Raw genomic sequence first — 26,876 nt, 5'->3', positions numbered from 1 at the left:
ATATATATATATATATATATATATATATATATATATATATATATATATATATATATATATATCTGTGTGTGTGTGTTTGTGTGTGTGTGTGAATAGGTAGGCCTGAAGGCCGAACCTAGTATATATAGGTCTGCCATGTTTAATTTAATAGGGTTTGAAATTGGCTTAAGCCTGACCTTTTTACTAAAAAAACTAGGCCTTAATTAGGTCAAGACATAGGCCCTACAAGGGGCCTAGCCTATTCCCACCATAAATATGAGTAATATAACATCATTCACCATTTCTCACATATAAAGAGTCAATTCCATAATAAGGTGAAATTTTAAAATTTTTACCTACATTATTTAAAAAATGAGTCGTGGCATCGAAATCTACATAAAACATGGTATATTGATCTTCATTTACTGCAAGATCTTTCAAAAGTTCTTCAGATTGATAAGAGCGATAAAACCAATTCTAACACTTAAAAGTAGTGTTATTTTGTTTTATGAGAAATAATTTAGGGACCAAAATATTGATTAACTCTTAAAATATTAAGGGAAGTTAAGAAAAAACTAGTAATAAAGTGGAAAAAAAAATTCAATACTTTTAAATCAAGCAAATTTTGATTTCCTTCAACTGTGCAGGGGTGTGCAAAGTTTGATAGAAAATTGGTTAACCAACCAAACCAAAGAACTTCGGTTAATAATTTTTTAACCGATATAATTTGGTTCAATTAATGGTTAGAGATTATATATAATGCAGATTATCAATTAGTTCGGTTCAAAATTGTCGATTAATTGAAGGGAATCAAAATTTGCTTAACTTAAAAGTATTGCATTTTTTTTTACTTTATTACTAGTACTAGTTTTACACGCGCATTGCGCGAATGGGTTAATACCCAATGTTTATATTTAAATAATTATTTAAAAGTATATCAATGAATGATTATATAGGAGAAATTATACATATGTAATTGAATATCGAATTTTTTTATTTAAATATGTATCTCAAAGTATATGAATCCAAGATAATATAGGAAATTTATTATAATTGTCACTAAAATAAATGTTTGCAACTTTGTAAAATCGATAGTTTAAATACTTGGTCTAAAAACAATAGTCTAAGGGCTTGTTTGGTTATCAACAGTTAGTTTTTAGCGGTAGCGGATTGTATTAGCAGGTTTGACCAGTGGATTGTGTTAGCGGTTTGTAAAAAGATGTTTGAAAAAATTAGCTGTTTAGATTAGCGGTTAACATGTAAAATGACCAAAAAGGGTATATATATATATATATATATATATATATATATATATATATATATATATATATATATATATATATATTTATTTATTTATTTATTTATTTGTTTATTTATATTTATATAAAATAACAATAAATAATAAATAATAAATAACAACAATAATAATAATGTTTTAATTTAAAAAAAAAAAGAAAAAAAAGGTAGGGGTGGGGGGAGGGGAGCCGCACATGCAGTGGCTCCCCCTTTGTTTCCCCACTACAATAAAAGGAGCCTCAAGGCTCCATTTTAATTAAATCAATTTGCCTAGCGCGCCCAGCGCTGGGCAAATTGTAAGTTTAATTTTTTTTTTATTATATAAGGCTGTTTTGGGGAAAGTATTACTTTCCCCAAAACGCCAAATACAAGACGTTTCTAGTAGCAGCGTTTTGTAACTTGGTGGTTTGGAGCAAATCCGCTGCTCCAAACCGCCATTAACCAAACAAGGTTTTCAGCATTTTGACCGTGGTCAAAACGCTGAAAACAATAACCAAACAAGGCCTAAATAAATACTACTTTCGGTTTGAACTTTTCAAAGTATTCTTAATTTTCTTTTGAGTAACATTGTCATTGTCTTCATCTTCACTATTTGTCCTCTTCCTTTTGTTGGTAATGTGTTATTTGCAATTTTGTTAATGTTTAATAATTTTCGCGAACATGTTCACAAACATATATATATATATATGTGTGTGTGTGTGTGTGTGTGTGTGTGTGTGTGTGTGTTCGTGAACATAGATTACGTGTTGTTTACAAACAAATTGTGATGATGAACATATGCAGGTCTTTGGTTATTCATTGTTCATGAACGTCCGTTAACATGTTCATGAACGTGATTGTTAACGAACATGTTTGTTAACGTTCGCGAACATGTATGTGAACATTTTCGTTAACGTTAACGAACACGTTCGTGAACGTGTTCATGAACGTTAACAAACACTAATATATGCTTAACAAACGAACATGAACACGAACATGAACACTCCAAAATCACTAATAAACGAACACAAACATCTTCCATTCGTTTATGTTCGGTTCGTTAACAGCCATATGAGTGGGTACGTACATGCCAAATGAAGACTTCAATCTTCAACAAATCATCAAGTATCAATCGTCAAAAAACTCATTTCCACCTTTTGAATAAATATATGAATTAGTAGATAGTTTTATATTCAACATAGAGATAAAAGGATTAGCACAGAAATAATAAGTAAATCCCACTTTACCTCGTAAAACTTATATATATATATAGTTTTATATTCAACATAGGTTTTGGCACAAATGGTACCACCCACACATTCTATCAGACTCTATAGGAAGGTTTTCAAAATGGTAATTGTACACAAGGGTAGGAGTTTATGAAAAAGGGAACACATTTACTGAATAACTTTCTGAAATGAGATCAAAACACAAGAGCGTACCCAAACAGATTTACTCAACACCAACTTATACAAGATCACCAGACTCAAAGGAACATAACAAGAGTGCGAGAGTTCATTACCAACAATATACTTCCAAAGTTATCCTTAAGCATATGTTCATATACAAGTACATAGATAATCACATCAATACATTATAGGAGGAGTATCTTAGTCATTATCTCAAATAGGTTCCCAAATCATATCATAATTGCACCATAACTCAAATATCATAATCAAGTAGTAACCATATCACAATAGTATATAAGTAGAGTTATTCACAATACTGGAACCTTAGCAAGGCAGGAACTCCACCACAGTGAAGCCTAGTAAACGGTGTTTTCCACACATCTGTCACCCTGCCCAACCAACAAAACCTCACCTAATTCACAAAAGTCTAGCAAGGCAAGACTCAATCGCAGCGAAGCCTAGTGAACGGTGCTTTCAACACATCCGTCACCCCCGCCCAAACAGTGGAGCCCCGCTTAATTCATAAAAGTCTAGCAAATTCAAAAACAACCTCCTTAGCAGCTCATCCTAGGACCTCTTCATCGTCTTGACCATCTACAACCCCAAAAGTTCCCAACCATAAGAAGAAGGAGAAGAAACTTAGAGGTTATAAGCTAAGGAAATGAGTATAGAGGGAAGTGTTAGACTAATCACATAACTGTACTAACCTCCAGTCATAGTGTCCTTAAGATTTCCTTTGTTGATGCCTTTGATTGCCTTTGTATTTCTGTAGAGTGTCTCCCACTTATTCTCAAGTTCAAAGTAGATGGTGTATGCAATATAGTCTGTAACCTGAGCAGTGGGGGACCTATCCCTTTTATACCTACAAAACCATCAATATAGGTTATGTAACGGTTTCCGTTACATGGAACCACATAATGGCTATTGAAAGCCATCATTACTTGCACCATTTAATTTCCCTTAATGGAAATGTTACATTCTCCCACTTGGTGTAAGTACAAACTCAAAGAAAACAAAGAAACATGAACTATAGAGATACGTTCCCTAAAAGTGAGTAGCATCTACTATAATTACAATGCAACTTGTTCTCTAAGCATTTTTGTGGTAAACAAAACTTAATGAATAAACCTTATGTTTATTCCAGGTCCAAATATATTTTCTCAACAAAATGTGTGCATGATACAATAACGAGAAAATATCTGAATGCTTTAAGAATTTCATATAACAATAACTGTATGTATATAAATTTTACAACGTGGGCGCAAGTCCCATTTTCTCAGCAAAATCCCTAAACTTGAATGGTGGCATGCCTTTAGTCAGGGGATCAACAATCATCAACTCAGTGCTTATGTGCTCAATGACCACTTTCTTATCTTTAACACGTTCCCTTATGGCTAAGTACTTGGTGTCGATATGCTTGCTTCGACTCCCACTCTTATTGTTCTTAGCCAGGAAAATCGCAGCTGAGTTGTCACAATAAACTTTTAACGGCTTAGAAATAGAATCCATAATTCTAAGCCCTGAAATGAAATTCTTAAGCCATACACCTTGAGATGTAGCCTCAAAACAAGAAACGAACTCGGCTTCCATGGTTGAAGTGGTGACAAGAGTTTGTTTAACACTTCTCCATGAAATAGCTCCACCGGCCATAATAAAAATGTTTCCCGAAGTTAATTTCCAAGAATCAACGCAACCGACAAAGTCCGCCTCAGAGTACCCAACAATGTCCAAAGTGTTCATCTTCTTGAACACAAGCTTATAATCCTTGGTACCTTTGAGATACCTCAAAACCTTCTTTGCAGCTCTCCAGTGGTCTAAACCCAGATCACTTTGATATCGTCCCAACATTCCAACAGCAAAGGCGATGTCCGGCCTAGTACAGACTTGAACATACCCGAGACAACCGACAACCGAAACATAGGGAATATTCTTCATGGATTCTCTTTCAAAATCATTCTTTGGACACTGGTCCAAACTGAATTTATCACCTCTCACGATAGGAGCTGGACTCGGTGAACAATCCTTCATCCGAAATCTTTCTAAGACTTTGTTGATATAGGTTTCTTGCGATAGTCCCAGAATGCCCCGAGATCTATCCCTATGGATCTTTATGCCAATGACATAAGATGTCTCACCCATATCTTTCATATCAAAGTTCTTGGAAAGGAATTGTTTAACCTCGTGCAGCATTCCCTTATCATTTGATGCAAGCAAAATATCATCCACATATAAAACAAGAAAACAAATTTTAGTCCTACTTGTCTTTTGGTATATACAATGATCTAGGATACTTTCACCAAAACCATATGATGAAATGACTCCGTCAAACTTGATATACCATTAGCGGGAAACTTGTTTTAAACCATAAATGGACTTTTTGAGCTTGCAAACCAAATGATTGCCTTCACTAGAAGAGAATCCTTCAGGTTGTTTCATATAAACCACCTCTTCTAGATCACCATTAAGAAATGCCGTTCTCACATCCATTTGTTGCAATTCAAGATTGAAATGTGCAACCAAAGTCAAGATTATGCGAAGTGAATCTTTCTTTGATACAGGAGAAAAGGTCTCCGTGTAATCGATTCCTTCTTTTGATTGAATCCTTTAGTAACGAGCCTAGCCTTGTATCGCTCGATGTTGCCTAATGAGTCCTTTTTAGTCTTATAGACCCATTTACAGCCAATGGCCTTGGCCCCATTAGGCAACTCAACAAGGTCCCAAACCCCATTGCTCCGCATAGAATTCATTTCTTCTTTCATGGCTTCAAACCATAAATCAGACTCTTTACAATTTATGGCTTGTAAAAACGTTTTTGGATCATTTTCAGCTCCAACATCAGACTCTTGCAGATACACTATGTAATCACTAGGAATTGCTGATCTTCTATCTCGAACAGATCGCCTTAAAGTTGAACTACCATCTCCTTGAGAAGTTAGTGGTTCAACTACCGCTTCAGGAATTTCCTAAATTGGTTGATCGGTTGAGATAATATCAGCATCTCGTGGAATTTCTTCAATAGGTTGTTCAATACCCGTTTGATCTTGAGGGGTGCTTGAATCTATTATCAACCTATATGATGACGTAGAAGGACATGATTCAATATGATCATGATTAGAAATCAAATCATTGAATCTATCCCTCCCACTAATCATGTCATTTTCAAGAAACTTAGCATTTCTTGATTCCACGATCCTAGTCGAATGAGATGGACAATAAAATCTATACCCTTTGCAGGACTGTGCGTATCCAATAAAGAAACCACTAATAGTCCTTGGGTCCAACTTCTTTTCTTGTGGGTTATATATCCTTACCTCAGACGGGCATCCCAAAACACGCATATGTTGCAAACTCGGTTTCCAACCTTTAAATAACTCAAATGGTGTCTTTGGGACAGCCTTGGTTGGAACACAGTTTAATATATATGTTGCCGTCTTAAGCGCTTCGGCCCACAAAAACTTAGGAAGTTTGGAGTTGCTAAGCATACTCCGCACCATGTCAATAAGCGTTCGGTTTTTTCTTTTAGCAACACCATTTTGGTCCGAAGAACCAGGCATGGTATATTGGGCAACAATCCCATGTTCTTGAAGAAACTTAGCAAATGGACCAGGTGTTTGTCCACTTTCAGTGTACCTACCATAGTATTCACCACCTCTGTCGGATCTTACTATCTGTATTTGTTTCCCACATTGGTTCTCAACTTCAGCCTTAAAAGACTTGAAGGCATCTAATGCTTCATTTTTATTATGAATCAAATACACATAAGAAAATCTCGACTAATCATCAATAAAGGTGATGAAGTACTTCTGACCTGGCATATCCATATCTGGACAACAAATGCCAGTGTGTATGATTTCCAATATGCTTGAACTCCTTTTGGCACCTTTCTTAGACTTGTTAGTCTACTTTCCCTTAATGCAGTCTATACAAGTCTCGAAATCAGTATAATCAAGAGTACTAAGTACCCCGTCATTTACTAATCTCTTTATACGTTCAAGGGAGATATGACCTAATCTTCGATGCCATAACATGGAGGAGTTCTCACTATTACTTGATCTTTTGGAACCGAAATGAACATGCAATGAACTATAAGCGGTATAGTTTTGTAAATGTAAACGATAAAGACCATCAGACAATGTACCATATCTAATACGAGATGATTTATTAAAAATATTCAAACTTTTGTCTTGAAAAGTAAATGAAAAACCCATCGGTACAAGTCTGGATACTGAAACCAGGTTTCGGGAAAAACTTGGTACATAAAATGTCTTTTCCAAAAACAATACAAAACCACTATTTAAAACAAGTTTGCATGTTCCAATAGCTTCCACTTGCGATCCCATCTTGTTCCCTAATAAGATGGTCCGTTCATTTCTCACCGGCTACCTCAGATTTTGCATTCCCTGTAAAGAGTTTGCAATGTGGATTGTAGAACCAGAATCAATCCACCAAGTATTAGCGTTAACTTCAGACATATTAGATTCATAACAAACGAATGAGGATAGATTACCTTTCTTCTCGACCCACTTCTTGTACTTGATGCAATCCTTCTTCATGTGTCCCTTCTTTTTACAGAAGAAACACTTATGCACCTTCTTTATGTCAGCTTGAGGTGGAATGTTTCCTTTCCCCTTAGCCTTTGAAGTGGAACCTCAAGATTTGCCAGATTTAGACTTCTCACGTGCCGTAGCTAGCATGGCACTTTCACCCATTTCCATCACCAATCTACCTTCTTCTTGAACACACATGGTCATTAAATCATTTATTGACCATTTTTCCTTATGTGTGTTGTAAGAGATTTTAAAAGGTCCGTATGATGATGGTAGGGTGTACAAAGCATAATAAACGAGAAAGTCACCCGGCATATCTACCCCAAGAGTCTTAAGTTGAGCCACAATGTCACGCAATTCCATGATGTGCTCACGCACACCTTTAACGGAAGTGAGACGAAGAGAGGAGAATCTCATGATGAGGGTGCTTGCCAAAGCCTTTTCTGAAGTGACGAACTGGTCGTCAATAGCCTTAAGCAATGCTCGGACATCCTTATGCTTTTCACTAACGGAACCCCGAATCCCATTAGATATTTCCGCCTTGATGTACATTGTACTGAGCCGATCGCTCATTGCGGATAGCGTAGTCCAAGTCTTTCCACCCTAGATTAAGAAGAATAGTTTCCTTCCACATTTTATAGTTGTCGCCCCTAAGTTCTGGAACTTCAATGTTCAAATATGTGTGAGTAGCGGATTGAGATGCAGTAAATGTAAAGGTTTGGATTAGAATTTTGAGGCATAGATAAAACTGAATTGCATACATTATCAATGTAAATGATGCATATCCTAGATCCGAATGCCATAAAAATTGCCTGTGGGCTAAATTTTTATGCATAATGGACCTTGGAAAATTAGAATAGAAATGAGATGGGTACAAGGTTGAATTTCTATTCTCAATGTTTAAAAACTACCAAAAACTATATGCCGACACATAATTGCCTATGGGCTAAATTATGGTCATAGTTTGGTATTTTAACCTGATCAATCATATAAATATAACAAAATTGCCTGTGGGCTAAATTTCATTATATTAAGTATGATTAATCAAAATTTATGCCTAAACTTTATGCGATTTCGAAAAACTTGATGTACAATATTAATTAAATTAAGGATGCTGTGGCTACTCCTTAATCAACTAAAATTGTACTATCGCATCGGCATAGATTTTGAAAAGGCAAAACAAATTATGCAATTAACATGATATGCAATTCCCAAGTATACTCCCAGGAAAGTTGGTTGAGCTAAGACCCATTAAAAACCAACTCCTTAGACAGAGTAGGATTTCAAGGGAACTTGCAGCACATTGGCTAATTTTCAAGTTTTCTTCCCAAGAAACTTTCTCCGGGTCATGCAATTTCACATTATAGCATAATTGTTCTGAAGGTGTTAATGATGTTCACGGTTTAGAAAAAGGCTTTAAGGGTAGGTGAACTTTTGAACTTAATGTACTAACCTTCAGGCACTACCGTAGTTGTACTAAACTATATGTACTATGTAATATGCTAAAGTCCAATATACTAAGGAATTTCACTAATTCCTAAATATGCTTTTCTAAGGCATAATATAAACGGCATAATTAAAAATAAATATTATGCTAATTGGACATAAAACGCATATTACAATAACATAACTATCATATTATACAAAAATTGCACAAAACAATATAGCAATTTAACAAATATGAATAAATAATAAAATTTAAATTCAATTTGCAATTTGCACGAAATTTTCTTTTAAAACTATATAATTTTCAAGTCTTTACCAAATTGCAATTTGAATAAAATTATATTAACAATGCAAATTGTGGGCCCAAAATAATATAAACAAATATATTAGAGAGTATAATAAATCATATTGATGCATACAAGGCCAATTTTTTTTTATTAATAGGCCAAGCCCAATAATGGACCCGGCCCAACACCCTTAATCTGATTAGCGACCAACCAACAAAACCTAGCAGTTTAGCACGAAGCAGATTGAAGCCGAAGGAGAGAAGAAGACCATCAAATCGGAAGGGGAAGATTGGCGAATCGAACGGGAAACACCAGTCAAACCGACGTCGCCGCATGCCACCCTCACCCTCGACTCAACGCCGCCGCTCCTCCGCCCTTCCGCCCCTCCACCGTCTCCAGCCGCATCGTCAACCGACGACCACCAGGACAGTGTTGGCTCCAGAGAGAGAGAGAGAGAGAAAGCGCAATCCAAGACGGAAACCCATCCCTGCGACCGCCTTCTCGCCTCTTCTCCTCCCACTGTCCGCTAGCGTCGCCGTTGCCGGAAAGGACAGCGATCGACAATTGCCGGAAACCAGCGTCACCGCCGCTCTCCACCGCACTGGAGATGAAGGCGCAACTCCGACCAACGAAGCCCAAAATGGCGATACAGCAGGTTTTAAATTTTTATTTTTTTTACGTTGTTTTGCCGGAAAGGAGTTGTTTGGCCGGAAAAGAGGGTGCACAGGCGACCGCGACGCCCCATGGAGGCGATTGAGGTTGCCGGAAAATGAGGGACGCCGGCGACCCAAAAGGTTGCCGGCCAAAAATCCCCAAAATTTTCTTTTGCCCTTTTTTTTTAATACCAAAAAACAAAATAGATATACAAAATTTATGCGGATAATTTGTATATTATTTGAAGACACTGAACAGAATATAAATATATATTCAACGTATATTTTTATATGAATATACATTTATAAGAAAGATTTTTATATATACATGAACAAATTGAATATGCATATACAACAATCATCATATAACAAATTGCATATAAACAGGATATTTGCTGTACTTTTCAGAATATACTATGCAAAATATAAGCAATTTGAACTAGGCCGAGATATACAAGCTCTGATACCAAATGTTAGACTAATACACATAAATGTACTAACCTCCAACCATAGTGTCCTTAAGATTGCCTTTGTTGATGCCTTTGATTGCCTTTGTATTTCTACAGAGTGTCTCCCACTTGTTCTCAGGTTCAAAGTAGATGGTGTATGCAATATAATCTGTAACCTGAGCAGTGGGGGATCTATCCCTTTTATACCTATAGAACCATCAATATAGGTTATGTAACGGTTTCCGTTACATGGAACCACATAATGGCTATTGAAAGCCATCATTACTTGCACCATTTAATTTCCTTTAATGGAAATGTTACAGGAAGATCTTACCATAGTCTTCTTCTAGAAATGATAAAAGATGAATCTTGGTGATGAAATGAAGAATAAGGGATATGTGTGTGTCTGTCGTGTGAATCAAGAAAAGGAAAGAGAGAGAGAGACAATTCCTTGGATAAGGTTACAACTCTATATATATATATATATATATATATATATATATATATAGAATCAACGGGAGCAAAGTAGTAAATCATGATATTTTCTCTCACTTTTACTTAGTGTTCTAGATGGTGTATGAGTCATTAACTAAGTAGTAAGAAGCCTTAGGAACCCCTTATACACATATCCCATTAATGTAGATAACTAAATATTCCTAAGTTACCTACTGTTGACCAAGCTCATTAATTTATGAAAGTCTTAGTTAAAATATGTTTGCACCAAAATAAATAACTAATTATTATTATTATTATCATAACAATAATAATAAATGAAAAGCATTACATTATCCACTTGGTACAAACATCAAACCTAAAGAACAAAAAAATACAAATCATGGGGATATATATGTTCTCTTAGCGTGAGTAGTATCCATTATGATCAAATGCAAAGTACCCTTTGAGCACTTAATTAGGTAACTAATCTTAACAAAATAAATCATATGTTTATTTCAAGTCCAACTTATGTACATTTCTCTAAACAAGATAAAAGTAAAGTGTACAAACTTAAACAAGAAAAATGTAACACCCTATATTTTTCTAATAATATTATTAAATATAAATCTTTTAAAAAAAGACTTATTTTCTTATTATTAAATATTTTAGCAAAATATTACTAAATCAAATTATTTTGCAATGGACTTTAGATAAATTATTTTATAAACTATTATTTTACTACCAAATATCCTAATCCTAAAATGATTTTTATTATCTAAATTATCCTAAACCCATAGTGGACGTATACTTATATTATAAATATTTTAAAGACTTTGAATTACATAGCTTATCGTAGCAAAAATGAGTGATGGTGAGTGTACGTGTGTGAAATGTTGTTCCGCTGAGCATTGGGGTTTATGACATGCAATATGCAATCACAAAACTAGGAACTAGTACAAGGAGATCAATAAGAAGCTAAGCAAACAACAACTAGGTAGAATAAGCACATATGGACAAGAGATAAATACAAAATAAAGAAATAGGACTCAAGCTAGAGAGCATTATCATCTAGATGCTTCAACAACCTACGGGGTTAGGGAGAATAAATAACCAAAGAGTCAATCAGGGATTCACATAGGTATTCTAGTCTATAAGTCACTCATTTGAGCAAATTAACAAGGAATTGCCCCACTTTCATGGTGTATCAATTCCAAGTCCATCAAGCACACAAAGCATTTATGCAAGGAAAAGTCGGGTTTATGCAAGGAAAAATTTAAACTTTCTTCGAGAATTTAAAATATTGGAAAATTATTCTCACATTTGATATAATTTTTTACTAAGGATAGTTTGAAGCAATTGGATTCGAATTCCATGACCTTGTTCGAAAATCACTAAGGAAGTAACAAAAAAGTTATGCTTTAATCAACCAAAAAAGTATGACAACACAACACAATGATATACAATAATACATACAGAGTCTAGAAAGCACTTGAAGGTGAGATGAAAGTATTGAATTTACAATAGAAAGTATGCTGAAATCTTTCAATCACCATCGTCTTAATACATACATTGAACCATCTAGATGGTAATGCCCCCTAACTTGAATCCTATTTCTTTATTTTATATTTATCTATTGTTCATATGTGTTTGTTCCATATTGTTGTCATTTGCTTAGCTTCTTGTTGATCTCCTTATGCTAGTGTCTAGTTTTGTGATTGCATATTGCATGCTATAACCCCCAATCCTCAGCGGAACGACATTTCACACTTGTACTCTCACCATCACTCATTTATACTACAATCAGTATTATTATTGATGGATAAGCTGAAGGGAAGCGAGGCCCCGAAGATCGTATAGACAAGCCAATTTGACCTTTAAAGGTAAAGAAGTGAAAGAACAAAAAATAGAGGACAGTCTTCTCCGAGACCCTCGGAAGCAAGAACATCGACAACTTGATTAGCCTCTTGATAGACATGCATTAAGGTAGCGTTCCATGACATGAGGCATGCTCGAATGAAGAGAACAACTTCAATTCTTTAATTCTCCACGGGATCTCTTCCGACAACGAGGAAACAATATGAGCAAATGCAAGCGAATCAACTTCCACTAGAGAAGGCTTCTTCATCGTTAAAGAACACCAATGAAGGGCAGAGCGCAAAGACAGGGCCTCTGCCTCTAGGACTGATGAAGCATCTAAGGGGAAACAAGGGCCAACAACGATAAAACCACGAGAGTCCCTTAGACAAGCGCCGCCTGCCGCGCCATTGGCTGAAAGCGAAGCATTAGTATTAAGTTTAAACGACCTGTTGGAGGTTCAAGCCATTTAACCCAGATTGCTGTCTTGTGTGGAACATCATAAAAATGGGCAACCAGACCTCCAGAAAGAATAAACGAATCAAATGCATTATGTCTCCTAATAGGGCGAGAGAGAGAGAAAACAATATTCTCTCTTACTTCTTTTAATTGTTCCCAGAGCAGAGAAAGAGGATCCACCATATATACAAGTTCATTGTACGCAACCCACAAGTACTAAAGCAAAAGGCACGGAATCAAATGTGCAAAGCAACCAATAGTAGAACTAGGAGATGACAACAAGCACCATGAAGATGGATACCTAAGATGGTATCTCCCCCCCCCCCCCCCCCCCCCAAGATACAATCTGATGATAATGTTAGTCCCGCTCTTGGGCGCAGACATTGATAGGCCGTGGAGAAGGAGAAATTACCAGAATAGGAAGACATCCAAACCAGGTCGCCAGCAACTTGAATTGTGTTTTCCTCTACAAAATCTTCTACCTCTTACATACGTCGCCAAGTAATTCGTAGGCTAGCAACACATTGTCTTAATTGAATGCTCCGGCCTTTCACGAATCCTGCTTGTTCAAAAGAAATTAGCTTGGGGAGAATTTGACGCAGACAAGTAGCAAGAATCATAGTGTTTTATTCAATTTCCCGTCTGTTTAGCAAATCAAACACCACGTAAGATCTAACACTAATGGACTGTATAACATAGATGACCAAACTTACAACTTTTGGGATAATTAAAGGATTACATTTAAAAACACAAAAGACATACATCATATTTATAATTCAGTAATAATAGAGGGACCAAAATTGTGATTATCCATCCTTTTATTAAATATATTAATATTAGGATAAAAAGTGATATAAGTAATTTTCTTAATTAGACAAAACTAAAGGGTGTTTAGCTGGATGAACAATATTTTAATTTTCAAGGAATTTTTTTTTTCTAAAAGTTGAGAAAAATGGTGTTTTATGTTGTTTGTGGAATTCATGAAAAATGAATTCTTGAAAGTTGAAAAAGGTTTTTCAAGGGGAGGGGTAGTATTTGTTTTTGAGTAAATACCATTGAAGGCCCTCTGACTTTGATGGCACCGCCACTTTTAGTTCTCAACTTTTAAATTAACCACTTTTAGTCCTCCGACTTTGATGACACTGTCACTTTTAGTCCTCAACTTTTAAATCAACCATTTTTAGTCCTCTTACTTTTTGTTTCTAGCTACCTATGGTCCTTCCTTTACAATTGGACATCTAATGTCATTTACCTATGGTCCTTCCTTTACAATTGGACATCTAATGTCATTTTCTCATGGTCCTTCCTTTACAATTGGACATCTAATGTCATTTTCTCAAGGTCCTTCCTTTACAATTGGACATCTAATGTCATTTTCTCAAGGCCAATTCAGTCATTTCATAATTAATGTATTAAGTATTATGTTTCCTCATCAGAATTATTGAAGAAACCCTATTCTCCACTCTCCTTTGTTAACACTAAATTTTGGATCAAATGACTGAATTGCCCTTAAAAAAATGACATTAGATGTCCAATTGTAAAGAAAGGACCATAGATGGCTAGAAACAAAAAGTAAGAGGACTAAAAGTGGTCGATTTACAAGTTGAGGACTAAAAGTGGCAGTGCCATCAAAGTCGGAGGACTAAAAGTGGTTAATTTAAAAGTTGAGAACTAAAAGTGGCAGTGCCATCAAAGTCGGAGGACCTTCAATGGTATTTACTCCAATTTAATTTAGCGTTTAGACTAAGGGCGCATGCCTTGTCAGCACATGATAATCGGACAACTGCCAACACAATTGTAAAACAATTTAAGGGAGAAAATAAGAAGATAAATTAACAGTATTAGTGTATTACTGCAAGAGATTTTAATTCTGGAACCCTTTCAATATGCCTTAGAGGTATTTATACAAGATTTACATGTCTTGGAAAAGAAAGAAAAGAGTTAGCAAGTTTGATCTTAACAAAGTTTCCTAAACCAACGGATTTTTTTCTTAATGTCGAAAAGGGAAATCTCTGGAAAATCTCCTCTTACTGCCTCTGGTTCGGCACCCAGTCGCCGCACCACCCCGACCGCCCACCAAGGGGTGAGTGATACTGGGCATAAACCTAGCACCCTGACAAAGAGCCTGGTTACTTAGTTCGCTCGACACCCTTCTACTCCCTATGTCGGTTGGCCATGCATGGCCGATTGCTACCTGTGCTTATACACGTGCTTGAGTCTAAGGGCATGTTTGGTTGGATGGAACCATTTTTCCATGGAAAACATTTTCCTAGAAACCATGGGAAGTGGAGTTTTCTTGGGTTTGGTTTATTGGAAGTTATTTTCCAAAGGAAGTGCAGTTCCTCATTTTCATGGAAAACAAAATCTTAGGTGAGGGGTGGGATTTCTTTTTCCATTGCAGTTGGGAAGAAAAAGCCAAATGGTAAAACAAATTTACCCCTGTACTTCTCTCTTAATACATACATATAAATAATAATAAAGGTATATAGGTTTTTTTGCATATTATTCCTTACCATTCTAAATCCAATCAAACAGTGGAATCAATATTCCTAGTAACTTCTTTTCCACCAACCAAACAATAGAATTTATCTTCCTAGTAACTACTTTTCCATGAAATTTCACTTCCACTTCCACTTCCACTTCCCTTCAAATATTTTCCGCGAACCAAACGGGCCCTAAGTCCCACCAGTCTTTTGGATCGAGTGGTCAAGCTGCAAATCCTAAGTGCTGGGACATGCTCTTAACTGGGAATACTACTCCCAAAAAAACAAGTTGAATAGTTAATAGAATCACAATTAACTGTTCTGATATGCTTTGATCCTAACTCTGATATATACTCTGATCTACTGCCAAATGTGAGTCATCAAGAACAAATGAATTTAGTAGTATATGGGTTAATATGTCTAATAATAATATAAAAATAAAGGAGTACCTTTCAGAATAATGATATGTGAGTCATCAAGAACAAATGAGTTTAATAGTACAGTGTGCTAATATGTCTAATAATAATATAAAAATAAAGGAGTACCTTTTAGAATAATGGTTCTAAAAATGTGAGGGATAAAGTTATGATAATGGTTCTAATATGAAACTATTACACTTGACTAAAACATTTGGTTAAGGGATTTTAAGATGCTTGTTCTTGTATTGTATCTTGTATGCATTTTACACACTTGTTTGAACTCAAATTAAGCATTTCACTTTAGGTTGGTATTAGGTTATTAAACACTTGAACCCTAAAAATTTCACTCTTGTTCACTTGTGCCTTTGTTCTTNTGTTTCTAGCTACCTATGGTCCTTCCTTTACAATTGGACATCTAATGTCATTTTCTCAAGGCCAATTCAGTCATTTCATAATTAATGTATTAAGTATTATGTTTCCTCATCAGAATTATTGAAGAAACCCTATTCTCCACTCTCCTTTGTTAACACTAAATTTTGGATCAAATGACTGAATTGCCCTTAAAAAAATGACATTAGATGTCCAATTGTAAAGAAAGGACCATAGATGGCTAGAAACAAAAAGTAAGAGGACTAAAAGTGGTCGATTTACAAGTTGAGGACTAAAAGTGGCAGTGCCATCAAAGTCGGAGGACTAAAAGTGGTTAATTTAAAAGTTGAGAACTAAAAGTGGCAGTGCCATCAAAGTCGGAGGACCTTCAATGGTATTTACTCCAATTTAATTTAGCGTTTAGACTAAGGGCGCATGCCTTGTCAGCACATGATAATCGGACAACTGCCAACACAATTGTAAAACAATTTAAGGGAGAAAATAAGAAGATAAATTAACAGTATTAGTGTATTACTGCAAGAGATTTTAATTCTGGAACCCTTTCAATATGCCTTAGAGGTATTTATACAAGATTTACATGTCTTGGAAAAGAAAGAAAAGAGTTAGCAAGTTTGATCTTAACAAAGTTTCCTAAACCAACGGATTTTTTTCTTAATGTCGAAAAGGGAAATCTCTGGAAAATCTCCTCTTACTGCCTCTGGTTCGGCACCCAGTCGCCGCACCACCCCGACCGCCCACCAAGGGGTGAGTGATACTGGGCATAAACCTAGCACCCTGACAAAGAGCCTGGTTACTTAGTTCGCTCGACACCCTTCTACTCCCTATGTCGGTTGGCCATGCATGGCCGATTGCTACCTGTGCTTATACACGTGCTTGAGTCTAAGGGCATGTTTGGTTGGATGGAACCATTTTTCCATGGAAAACATTTTCCTAGAAACCATGGGAAGTGGAGTTTTCTTGGGTTTGGTTTATTGGAAGTTATTTTCCAAAGGAAGTGCAGTTCCTCATTTTCATGGAAAACAAAATCTTAGGTGAGGGGTGGGATTTCTTTTTCCATTGCAGTTGGGAAGAAAAAGCCAAATGGTAAAACAAATTTACCCCTGTACTTCTCTCTTAATACATACATATAAATAATAATAAAGGTATATAGGTTTTTTTGCATATTATTCCTTACCATTCTAAATCCAATCAAACAGTGGAATCAATATTCCTAGTAACTTCTTTTCCACCAACCAAACAATAGAATTTATCTTCCTAGTAACTACTTTTCCATGAAATTTCACTTCCACTTCCACTTCCACTTCCCTTCAAATATTTTCCGCGAACCAAACGGGCCCTAAGTCCCACCAGTCTTTTGGATCGAGTGGTCAAGCTGCAAATCCTAAGTGCTGGGACATGCTCTTAACTGGGAATACTACTCCCAAAAAAACAAGTTGAATAGTTAATAGAATCACAATTAACTGTTCTGATATGCTTTGATCCTAACTCTGATATATACTCTGATCTACTGCCAAATGTGAGTCATCAAGAACAAATGAATTTAGTAGTATATGGGTTAATATGTCTAATAATAATATAAAAATAAAGGAGTACCTTTCAGAATAATGATATGTGAGTCATCAAGAACAAATGAGTTTAATAGTACAGTGTGCTAATATGTCTAATAATAATATAAAAATAAAGGAGTACCTTTTAGAATAATGGTTCTAAAAATGTGAGGGATAAAGTTATGATAATGGTTCTAATATGAAACTATTACACTTGACTAAAACATTTGGTTAAGGGATTTTAAGATGCTTGTTCTTGTATTGTATCTTGTATGCATTTTACACACTTGTTTGAACTCAAATTAAGCATTTCACTTTAGGTTGGTATTAGGTTATTAAACACTTGAACCCTAAAAATTTCACTCTTGTTCACTTGTGCCTTTGTTCTTTTTAATTAGTTATGCTTTTGAAATCAATTATCCATCATTTTCTCTAGGATTAGCTTCTCATGAATAGATTAGTAATTAGTGCTTGATACACACTGCTTCCTTGTGGATCGATAACCACGAATACTCCGAGTATTTGTTTGTCAAATTATGCTACAATAAGGGCGGGCAGTGGGAACATGTCTTTCGAGAAAGCCTTATTCATGTCGATGTAGTCCACACACATTCGCCAAGCCGGTGGCCACCAACACCACGTTGGCCAGCCAATCGGGGTATTTTATTTCGCGGATATGACCAGTTGCCAATAATGTCAACACCTCCTTCTTAATAAAGATTCTCTGATCATTTGACAAGTAGCGCATTTCCTGAGCAACCAACGATGAGTAATGATCTACCCAGGCATATCTTCGCGTCCCCACGTGAAGACTTCCTTATACTCCCTTAGTACTTGGATAACCGGCTGCTTAACTGCGTTTGTCAACCCGACCCCAATTCTCACTCGTCTCTCGAGGCGGTCAAGATCAAGGGCAACCACCTTCCGGATCACCCACAATCATATTATTGACCGACTTATGCTTCCGGTTTTGATCATCTTATTTATTGGCTTGGCAGCCAATCGTGGTGTCGTAAGCAGAGTGCTAGAGCAACCCTGGTTGGCGCCATTGATTGGGGGGAATTGGCCGACCATGCTGGATAGGCATTCTCAATTTTAGTCTTCATGGCAACGCACTCCTCTGTTATGTGTGTGCTCGTGTAGTGATACCGACAGTAGTGCGTTTGGATATATAACTTGCAAGTTATCCCCTAGTCTAACTAGTAGTGGCGATGGAAGCAAGTCGCGAATTTCATGTACAGGCTGCATGGTTGACTTGTACACAGGCGCACTTAGTCGATCCTGCAGTCAATGCGTATCTGTCTAGGTAGTGACGGTTGCCTCCAACTAGTTACTGCAAGAATCGTTTGGTCGGGATCTCCTAATCGACAACGACCCTTCCTGCTGCCTTTTTTTTTGCTTGACTACCTCCTCAGTGTCGGCGAGCTGATTGGCGCATTGGATAGCTTGAGTAGTCTTAGGGTTTTTCTCTCGTAGCTTGCTATATTGCTTGTCTGCACGCAAGGATTCTTTAAATAAGGTTAAGGCTATCTTGTCGTCCAAACCCTCGACTACCTACTCCTCTTTTTGCCAATGCATGATGTAGTTGCACAGGCTCTCTCCTTCCTTCTGCCGTACCCAGGCCAAATCTGAGTACAGGCTCTCTCTACTCCCAGCAAAATGCGTAAAAACGTGGTCAGCCAAGGCTTCGAAACTTGTGACTGACTTCAAAAGCATGGATAAGAATTGTCATTGCGCGGAGCCGAAAAACGTAGGGAAGAACGCTCGGCAAAACATAGGGTATTCAGCCCCAACCACTCAGGCAGTTTAAAATCCGATAGGGCCTTATAGTCTAAGATCTCAGACGAGAAAGGCAAGGAAGTCAGCATTCTTAGCAGTCATTTTTTCCTTTCCCTTCCTTCTAGTTTCTATCGCAGGTCTAAGATCTCAGACGAGAAAGGCAAGGAAGTCAGCATTCTTAGTAGTCAGCAGCCATTTTTTCCCTTCCTTCTAGTTTCTATCGCATGTCTTTGATTTCCTCTACCAAGTCAGCCATGCTAAGCAGTATCGCGCCCGTTTGGCCAGTGATTCCCATCTACTCTCCAAGTCGATTGCAACAACCTCTTGTTTGCGCCTGTAGGCTTCGTGCCTCTGTACATTCCCCAGCTCCCCTCTTAGTCAGTTAGGTGAGCAACGATCAGCTCAACTGCCCAACCGATCCAACACCGATCAGGCGAGAGCTCCAAGTCCTAACTGCGAGTGAACTAACCATGCTGGTCTAGCGCATTCTGAATGGACAGAGTGCTCAATCGAACGACTGCAACAAACACTACATGGTGGATTCTTCTATCACCATGGATCTCTTGTTAAGTACTCTAGAGGATTTACTTATTGTTGAATATCCCATAAATAAACCTTCGTCAGGTTTCTCATCAATGCCTTTAGTTTCATATTTTCGTTTTTGTGAATAAAGCATTTGTTACCAAATGTATGGAAGTAGCTCACAACTGTTTTCTTGCATTTCCATAGTTCGTAGGGTGTTTTCCCATGAACTTTGTTAACTAAAGAATGATTTTGGGTGTATCACGTTGTGTAAATAGCTTCAACTTAAAATCTCTTAGGCAAGCCGGAAAGTGCAATCATTGACCTTGCAGCTTCTTTGACAGTTCGATTTCTCCTTTCGACAACACCATTTTGTTGTGGTGTTCTTATAGCTGAAAGTTGATGAAGAATATTGAATTGACTGTAGAACTCCTTAACAATTTAATTGACTAATTATGTACTGGAGGATCTTATCAAATATTCACAATGCTTGCTCCCTTCTCGTTTTGCAACAGCTTCAAAAATTGAAGTTCAACAATTCAGGTAGTAACCTTTTAATTTCATTCTTCTTCTTCATGGAGATTGTCCAAGTATACCTAGTGTAGTCATCTACTACCACCAGGGTATATTTTCTTCCACTTAAACTCATAGGGTCTACAGGCACGAACAAATCCTTATGGAGTAGACTTAAAGGTCTAGAAGTTGACTCCATAGATTTGGACTTTATACAAAGATTTGATTTGCTTCCTTTTTTGACAGGTTTCACAAACTCTATCTTTGTTATAAGTCACATTGGGTAGTCACTCTACCAAATCTCCTATGACTAGCTTATTGATTGCAAAGTTTAAATGGTTTAGCCTTATTATGTCATTCCCAACTAAGTTCAGAATAACCTTTAACTACTAGGCAAACATTCGGTCTAGCCGAATACCAATCTACCACATGCATGTTCTTTCTCCTCTTTGCTAAAAGAACAACTTCTCTGGATTCCTCAATGATGGTACAACACTCAACACTAATCCTTTCGAGAATTCAACTTTATAACCCTTGTTGTAGAACTGACTTGTGCTTAGAAAGTTGAACTTTACCCTTCTACATGCGAAATATCCTTAATGGTCAGTCCTTTCCTCGAAACGTCACCAATCCATTTGGTTTAACCACTCGATTCAACACCAAATATAATTTTTGGACCACTGGCTGTTCAGTAGTTATACAGATTTGACATATCTCCAATCATGTGCCTTATTATCTACGTACCAAACAACCCTATTAACTTGAAATCAAAAATTAATATGATTTAGACCTATACCTTCCAAGCCTAAGTCCAATGTAGCCATTAAAAGAATTATAATCATAAGGAATATTTTGGTTAACTATGGCTTTTTAGGTGCATATGTTTTCTGAAATTGGGGTTGAATCACATTGTTGCTTATGTCTATGAAACATCTCGAATTGTGCTTCCATTAGAGACTTATTTTGCGTTGAACATATCTTGGAATATGAACCTAGGACTCTTCTTACCTTGGTCACATTCACTAGTGTTTTTAAGATGTCAAATTGTTGGCTCATAGAATGTCTCGAGCAGTTCTTTTCAAATGGTTAACCGACACTATTCGAGTTAACACTTCGGACCTTAACACTCTACAACCTCTAGATGCGAATAGTTGACCTTACTATTCGTCCCACCTTTTAACTTCGAATGGTAGGCCCTTCCACTATTCGGTCTTTGCGACCTTTCGTTCTTACAGTCTTTTACTCTTCAAATCTTCATCTCGAACTCTTAAAAGTCTTTAACTCGTCAGTGTCTTAATCTTAAAGCTGTTTATTCGAACTTTTGATGAGACTATCTAAAGCGTAACCTTTCGAGTTTTTACTCGGATTGTTTTGTTCATCCAAAATGTGATTTCTCAAGTTACAATTCGGATTATTCGAAGTAGAGCAGAAATATCCTAAGTCTAATAGATAAAATAAACAGTGGACTAAAATTCCTAACTTTTGGTATAATCAAAATCTAAATTACAAATGTTCCTAACAATTTAAACTTTACAGCAATGGTAAAATGATAGTGGGGGACAAGACTGGATGAGGAGCTTACCATTGTTGATGTTTCAGCTGCCTTTATCAAGAGGGAATCAGAATAAAATAGTATCTGCACACATAAATGAAAGCAGAAAGGTTGTCAGTTACTAGAAAAGGTAATCACAGATCAATCCAAATGTACCTATGTTTAAGGATTGATGACACATAATTTGGGCTTGACAGTGTACTGCAACAGAGACTGCTCAAAACTATACCTTGTTCAGAAATTGGACATTTGATGCATCAGCAGCCATGACCTGTACTCCAAGACAATTGTTGGGGTTGGCACAAAAGGGGCAGAAGATAGTTTTGAATACACATCCATCATCTTTACACCAAATCCCTTGAGCAGGAATACTTTCACAAGTTATATTGTAGATTCGCTGATTAATTGATTCCATATCAGATACCAAAATAGGAATGCTTGATGTTCTCAGATCAGGGTCCGATTTCCTCTTCCAAAGTGATTTTAGGTGAAGCTTTGTTGATGAAATCATTGAGCACTTAACTGTCTCTTAGCTTGTTCATAGCAAGGCTAGACTTCAAATATGATTTATCACAATGATTCAGGGTTTGTGACCTATCCCTAGGAGATTTAGACTCATACTCGTGTGATAGGCTAAACATGGAATCACATTCAATACCCCAGTTTTCACCTTTGGTCTTCGGTGGAGAGCAATCATCAATAGGTGCACTGCCAACTGCAGAATCAAGTTTGTGTGTCCCTGGAGATGGCTAACCGATGATAAATCCAAGTGTTTTCTCCTTTTCTCTGCACGCGAATTCACACTAAGATTTACAGATGATTCTACATCACGAATATAATTATTCCATTACGTACTGCACAAAAATTTCTTTCAGGTGTAACCTCTAAGCATTTTGATTCAGGATCCAGCTTCAGATCTGATATGGACATGTTATGTCAAGTTATTTAAATCCTGAACAGATGCCTGAACAGAAGTTGAATGAATAGTGCCACTAACAACAGGAGTTTCCATTACGAAGGTTGATTGAGGGTCACCAGTGCATACTGCTCCTAATGCTTCTCCTGAGCACCTACTAACATATTAATTGCCATTACAAAATAAAACGAGAGCTCATTATCTAAGACAATGAACATAGAGCAGCAGTTTATTGGTTTCTTCGGTTTCTTCAAACTGAATGCTAGAAGAATGGAATTTCAAATAATAAGATATGCAATTATTTGCAATTGGATGTTGGCAAATGAATATTCATCAAATCATAGTAATATTAAGAGGGCCAAGACAACTACCTGGAGCCATTTGGAGATTCACATTCCAGATCAATATAACTCCTGCTGTCCTTTGAGTTACGTTCTTTTCATCTGGAGAAATGAAACCCTGAATAGCACTCACTTGGTTGTAGGGTAAGTCACATCTTGTGGACATCCTTTGAAAATTTGAATAGGCCAGGCCAGCAGATTTTTGAATTCTGTTAGCATTATTTGCTTCTGCTTTAATTTTTTCCCCTGGCAGAGTTGAAATATTCACTTTCTGATTGTTTTTCCTGGATATATATATTCTGCTCTTATTTGCAGAAGGCATATCCTCAAGATTAGAAACAGAATTTTGCGAGGCATCACTTGGTTTCCCAATACAAAGTGCAGAAAGAGCAACTACAATTATAGTTTGCAGTTAACGTCAAAACCAATAATTACACTTCTGACAGAAATACTATTATCATGTTAATGAAAGTCCTTTACTGAGATCTCAGTTGTGAAACCAAGTGAAAGTATGGCCTATCGAGCACACAAATCCACTATCAAATTCATTCTTCATTACAACTCAACAAGTAAAAAAAATTCACATTGTTCAAGAAAAAGAGAAAAAGGATACGTCCACTCTAGCCATCTCATCAGAGAAATCAATGCCTTCAGAAACCTGCAGTAATCAAGTTTGATTACAGAAGATGCATTGATTTTTGAAGTTTGGATACCATCAAAGATAAAACAAAATCTCAAGTGGCAAGAGCTGCATTCCCTTTCTTATTCTGTTCATCTCAAGTGGCAAGAGCTGCATTCCCTTTCTTATTCTGTTCAAGAAATATTATGAAGTTGTGGTCCAAATGGGTAGTAAATATATACCAACCACTAGTAAGAGAGAACATGAGTTGGAGATTGCAATACCAACCACTAGTAAGAGAGAACATGAGTTGGAGATTGCAATAGCCTTTGTGCCTACCATTTATCGGCAATGTGAGTCTCAACACTTTACAACATCTCAAGTGGCAAGAGCTGCATTCCCTTTCTTATTCTGTTCAAGAAATATTATGAAGTTGTGGTCCAAATGGGTAGTAAATATATACCAACCACTAGTAAGAGAGAACATGAGTTGGAGATTGCAATAGCCTTTGTGCCTACCATTTATCGGCAATGTGAGTCTCAACACTTTACAACATCTGCCAATTGTGGGGCATGACTATTCAACTAACACAATAACTCTACTTTTACCATGAGTAAAATAAGAGAATGTTAATAGCACTTTGTTTTCCAACAGATGCAAATATGAGAATAAAGAACACTTTGGCATGACTTGAACAATGTATGCTAAATAATGAATTCCCACATCAGTTATGGTAAGTATTATAACTTCCAGCTGGAATTTTTGTTCAATACAATGCTGTGACTGAGCACAAAAGTGGGAATCATAATAAACCATACTTGTGATCTGATTTATCCAGAAAGATCATAACAGGAATCAGCACTTAAACACAAGGTAGAAAAGAGTCCTAGGAAGAAGCTCCTGTTGAATACCTTTCCTCTGAAGACAGCAAGAAAAGCAGCTCCTTTCTTGTTATCTTTAGAAGATCTTGATAAATTCTTCTCAGATTTCCTGCCCTTCCCTCTTCCCAAGACTGGTTTACTTCCCTGGTGAATGAATTCATAGTAACCCTTCAAAACAGATTCAAATTCTTCCTGGCTTCCTCTTGGCTCTAAATAAAACAAAGCCAGCCAAGAAAGAATTATTGGTATTGGTAAACATAATCAAGCTAAATCAGTTTTCTTCCACACATTTACAAATGCATAGTGTACATAGTTTATAGTCAATTTGATCCCTTCACATTTAAAGTAAATAAAGCACTGATAGTCAAACAATAAATATAAGCAAATCTTACCATCAAAAAGGGGTTTCTTATTAAGTCAATCCCATTGGCCTGTTTCTTGCCATCGACTACTTAGTTTCTCCATCAGTTTATAGCTAGGAAAGAATATAAGATAGCCTGGAACAACCTTGCATATTTCTTCTAAAGATGTACCAAGTGAATCCTTCACAAAGAAAGGATGACAATGAAGAGGGTGTGAAAGACTGAACTCGGTATGGTCAAATGTTAGTGTAAATGGCTAGCAGTACCTGGAAAGCATATGAATCTGATGTTTTATAACTTGCATTCAGTGGATAATTTGTAGGACCCCTTGAGATTACAGCTGCCCATAACTGAAGTTCACATCTATCAAGTCAGCACTAATGCACTGTTACTCTAGCTTCTTCTACTGACAGATAAGTTCGGGATCTCTCTTCTTCACCAGGAATGCTGCAAAACAATTCTCGAGCACCTTTCAGAGGTAATCTCCCGAATTTTTTTCAACTTGTTATCTTTCATGCTCATTTGTTCAATATGGTACTTAGTGCTAAATGTGGAAATGAATTATAAGATATTAATTAATGCCTTTTATCTATATATTACCTGCAGGGATTGTGTTCTCCTATTGGAAGGTCATACAACAAGTTTTCTGATATGCCAAGTTTAGTGCGCGATGAAGCAGAAACTTTTCGGCAAGATATTTGTTAGTCCACTATGGGGCTAACTGTTGACTTTGTTGCAGGACACACTGTGCCCAATTCTTCAAGTGATAGCATCTTTTCCCTCATGTAAAATCATTTAAGAAACATGCGAGAGGGAATTCTCTGTGCACTTTGATTATTGTACAACAAGCAATGACTTTGTCATGCTGGATGAAGCATTGTTTAGCATTATCCTCCAGGTAAACTTTCATTTCACATTGTTAGTCCACTATGAGGCTAACTGTTTACTTTGTTGCAGGACACACAGTGCCCAATTCTTCAAGTGATAGCATTTTTTTCCCTCATGTAAACTCATTGAAGAAACATGCGAGAGGGAATTCTCTAAGCACTTTGATTACTGTACAACAACAAGCAATGACTTTGTCATGCTGGATGAAGCAATGTTTAGCATTATCCTCCAGGTGAACTTGCATTTCACATTGTTAGTCCACTATAAGGCTAACTGTTGACTTTGTTGCAGGACACACTGTGCACAATTCTTCAAGTGATAGCATCTGTTCCCTCATGTAAATTCATTGAAGAAACATGCGAGAGGGAATTTTCTATGCACTTTGCTTATTGTACAACAAGAAGCAATGACTTTGTCATGCTGGATGAAGCAATGTTTAGCATTATCCTTCAGGTGAACTTGCATTTCACATTGTTCATAGCTAGGGAATACATACACTACATTTATTTTGTGAATGAAAAAGAAAAGAAAAATAAAGGCATATGCTATTAAGACATTTAGATCTTCCAACTTTTGATATTTGAATATTATGGCACATAAAACATGTTCTTGAGTAGGATGCATAAAATTCCACATAATAAGTTTGTTTCTGAAACGGATATAACTATAATAAATAAATAGGAAAAACAAAAAAAAAAGGAAGGGGGGGGGGGGGGTGTCAAGTTAGGCATTATGTATGTATACCCTGATGTTAGGATAACAGCTAGAGAACGATCAGCAATTTCTCTGAAGTCAACAGCGGGGTTCAAGCACCATAAGCTAAATGTATGTCCAACTATTAACAGCGCTTCCTGCAGTTGCATAATGTGAT

At 36.6% G+C, this 26,876-nt stretch overlaps 2 long non-coding RNA genes across 4 annotated transcripts; both read right to left on the bottom strand.

The window, feature by feature from the left end:
- Positions 1–13,211: 13,211 nt before the first annotated feature.
- LOC116028316 lies at positions 13,212–22,720 on the bottom strand. Of its 2 annotated transcripts, XR_004100131.1 has the most exons (3): positions 22,228–22,720; positions 22,029–22,082; positions 13,212–13,352 (listed from the first exon to the last, which is right to left on the bottom strand). It is a non-coding gene; the product is annotated as an uncharacterized LOC116028316 (long non-coding RNA). The 2 variants fall into 2 exon arrangements; XR_004100130.1 differs by lacking the exon at positions 13,212–13,352 and having other exon boundaries at positions 21,927–22,082.
- A 1,643-nt stretch (positions 22,721–24,363) lies between these two features.
- On the bottom strand, positions 24,364–26,692 carry LOC116028925. 2 transcript variants are annotated; one of them, XR_004100252.1, is made up of 4 exons: positions 25,718–26,687; positions 25,384–25,564; positions 25,148–25,298; positions 24,364–24,964 (listed from the first exon to the last, which is right to left on the bottom strand). It is a non-coding gene; the product is annotated as an uncharacterized LOC116028925 (long non-coding RNA). The 2 variants fall into 2 exon arrangements; XR_004100251.1 differs by having other exon boundaries at positions 25,384–26,692.
- Positions 26,693–26,876: the final 184 nt, after the last annotated feature.

This window comes from Ipomoea triloba, chromosome 9 (genome assembly GCF_003576645.1).
Source record: "Ipomoea triloba cultivar NCNSP0323 chromosome 9, ASM357664v1".
Classification (NCBI taxonomy): domain Eukaryota; kingdom Viridiplantae; phylum Streptophyta; class Magnoliopsida; order Solanales; family Convolvulaceae; genus Ipomoea; species Ipomoea triloba.
This window is presented reverse-complemented; position numbering and strand designations above follow the sequence as displayed.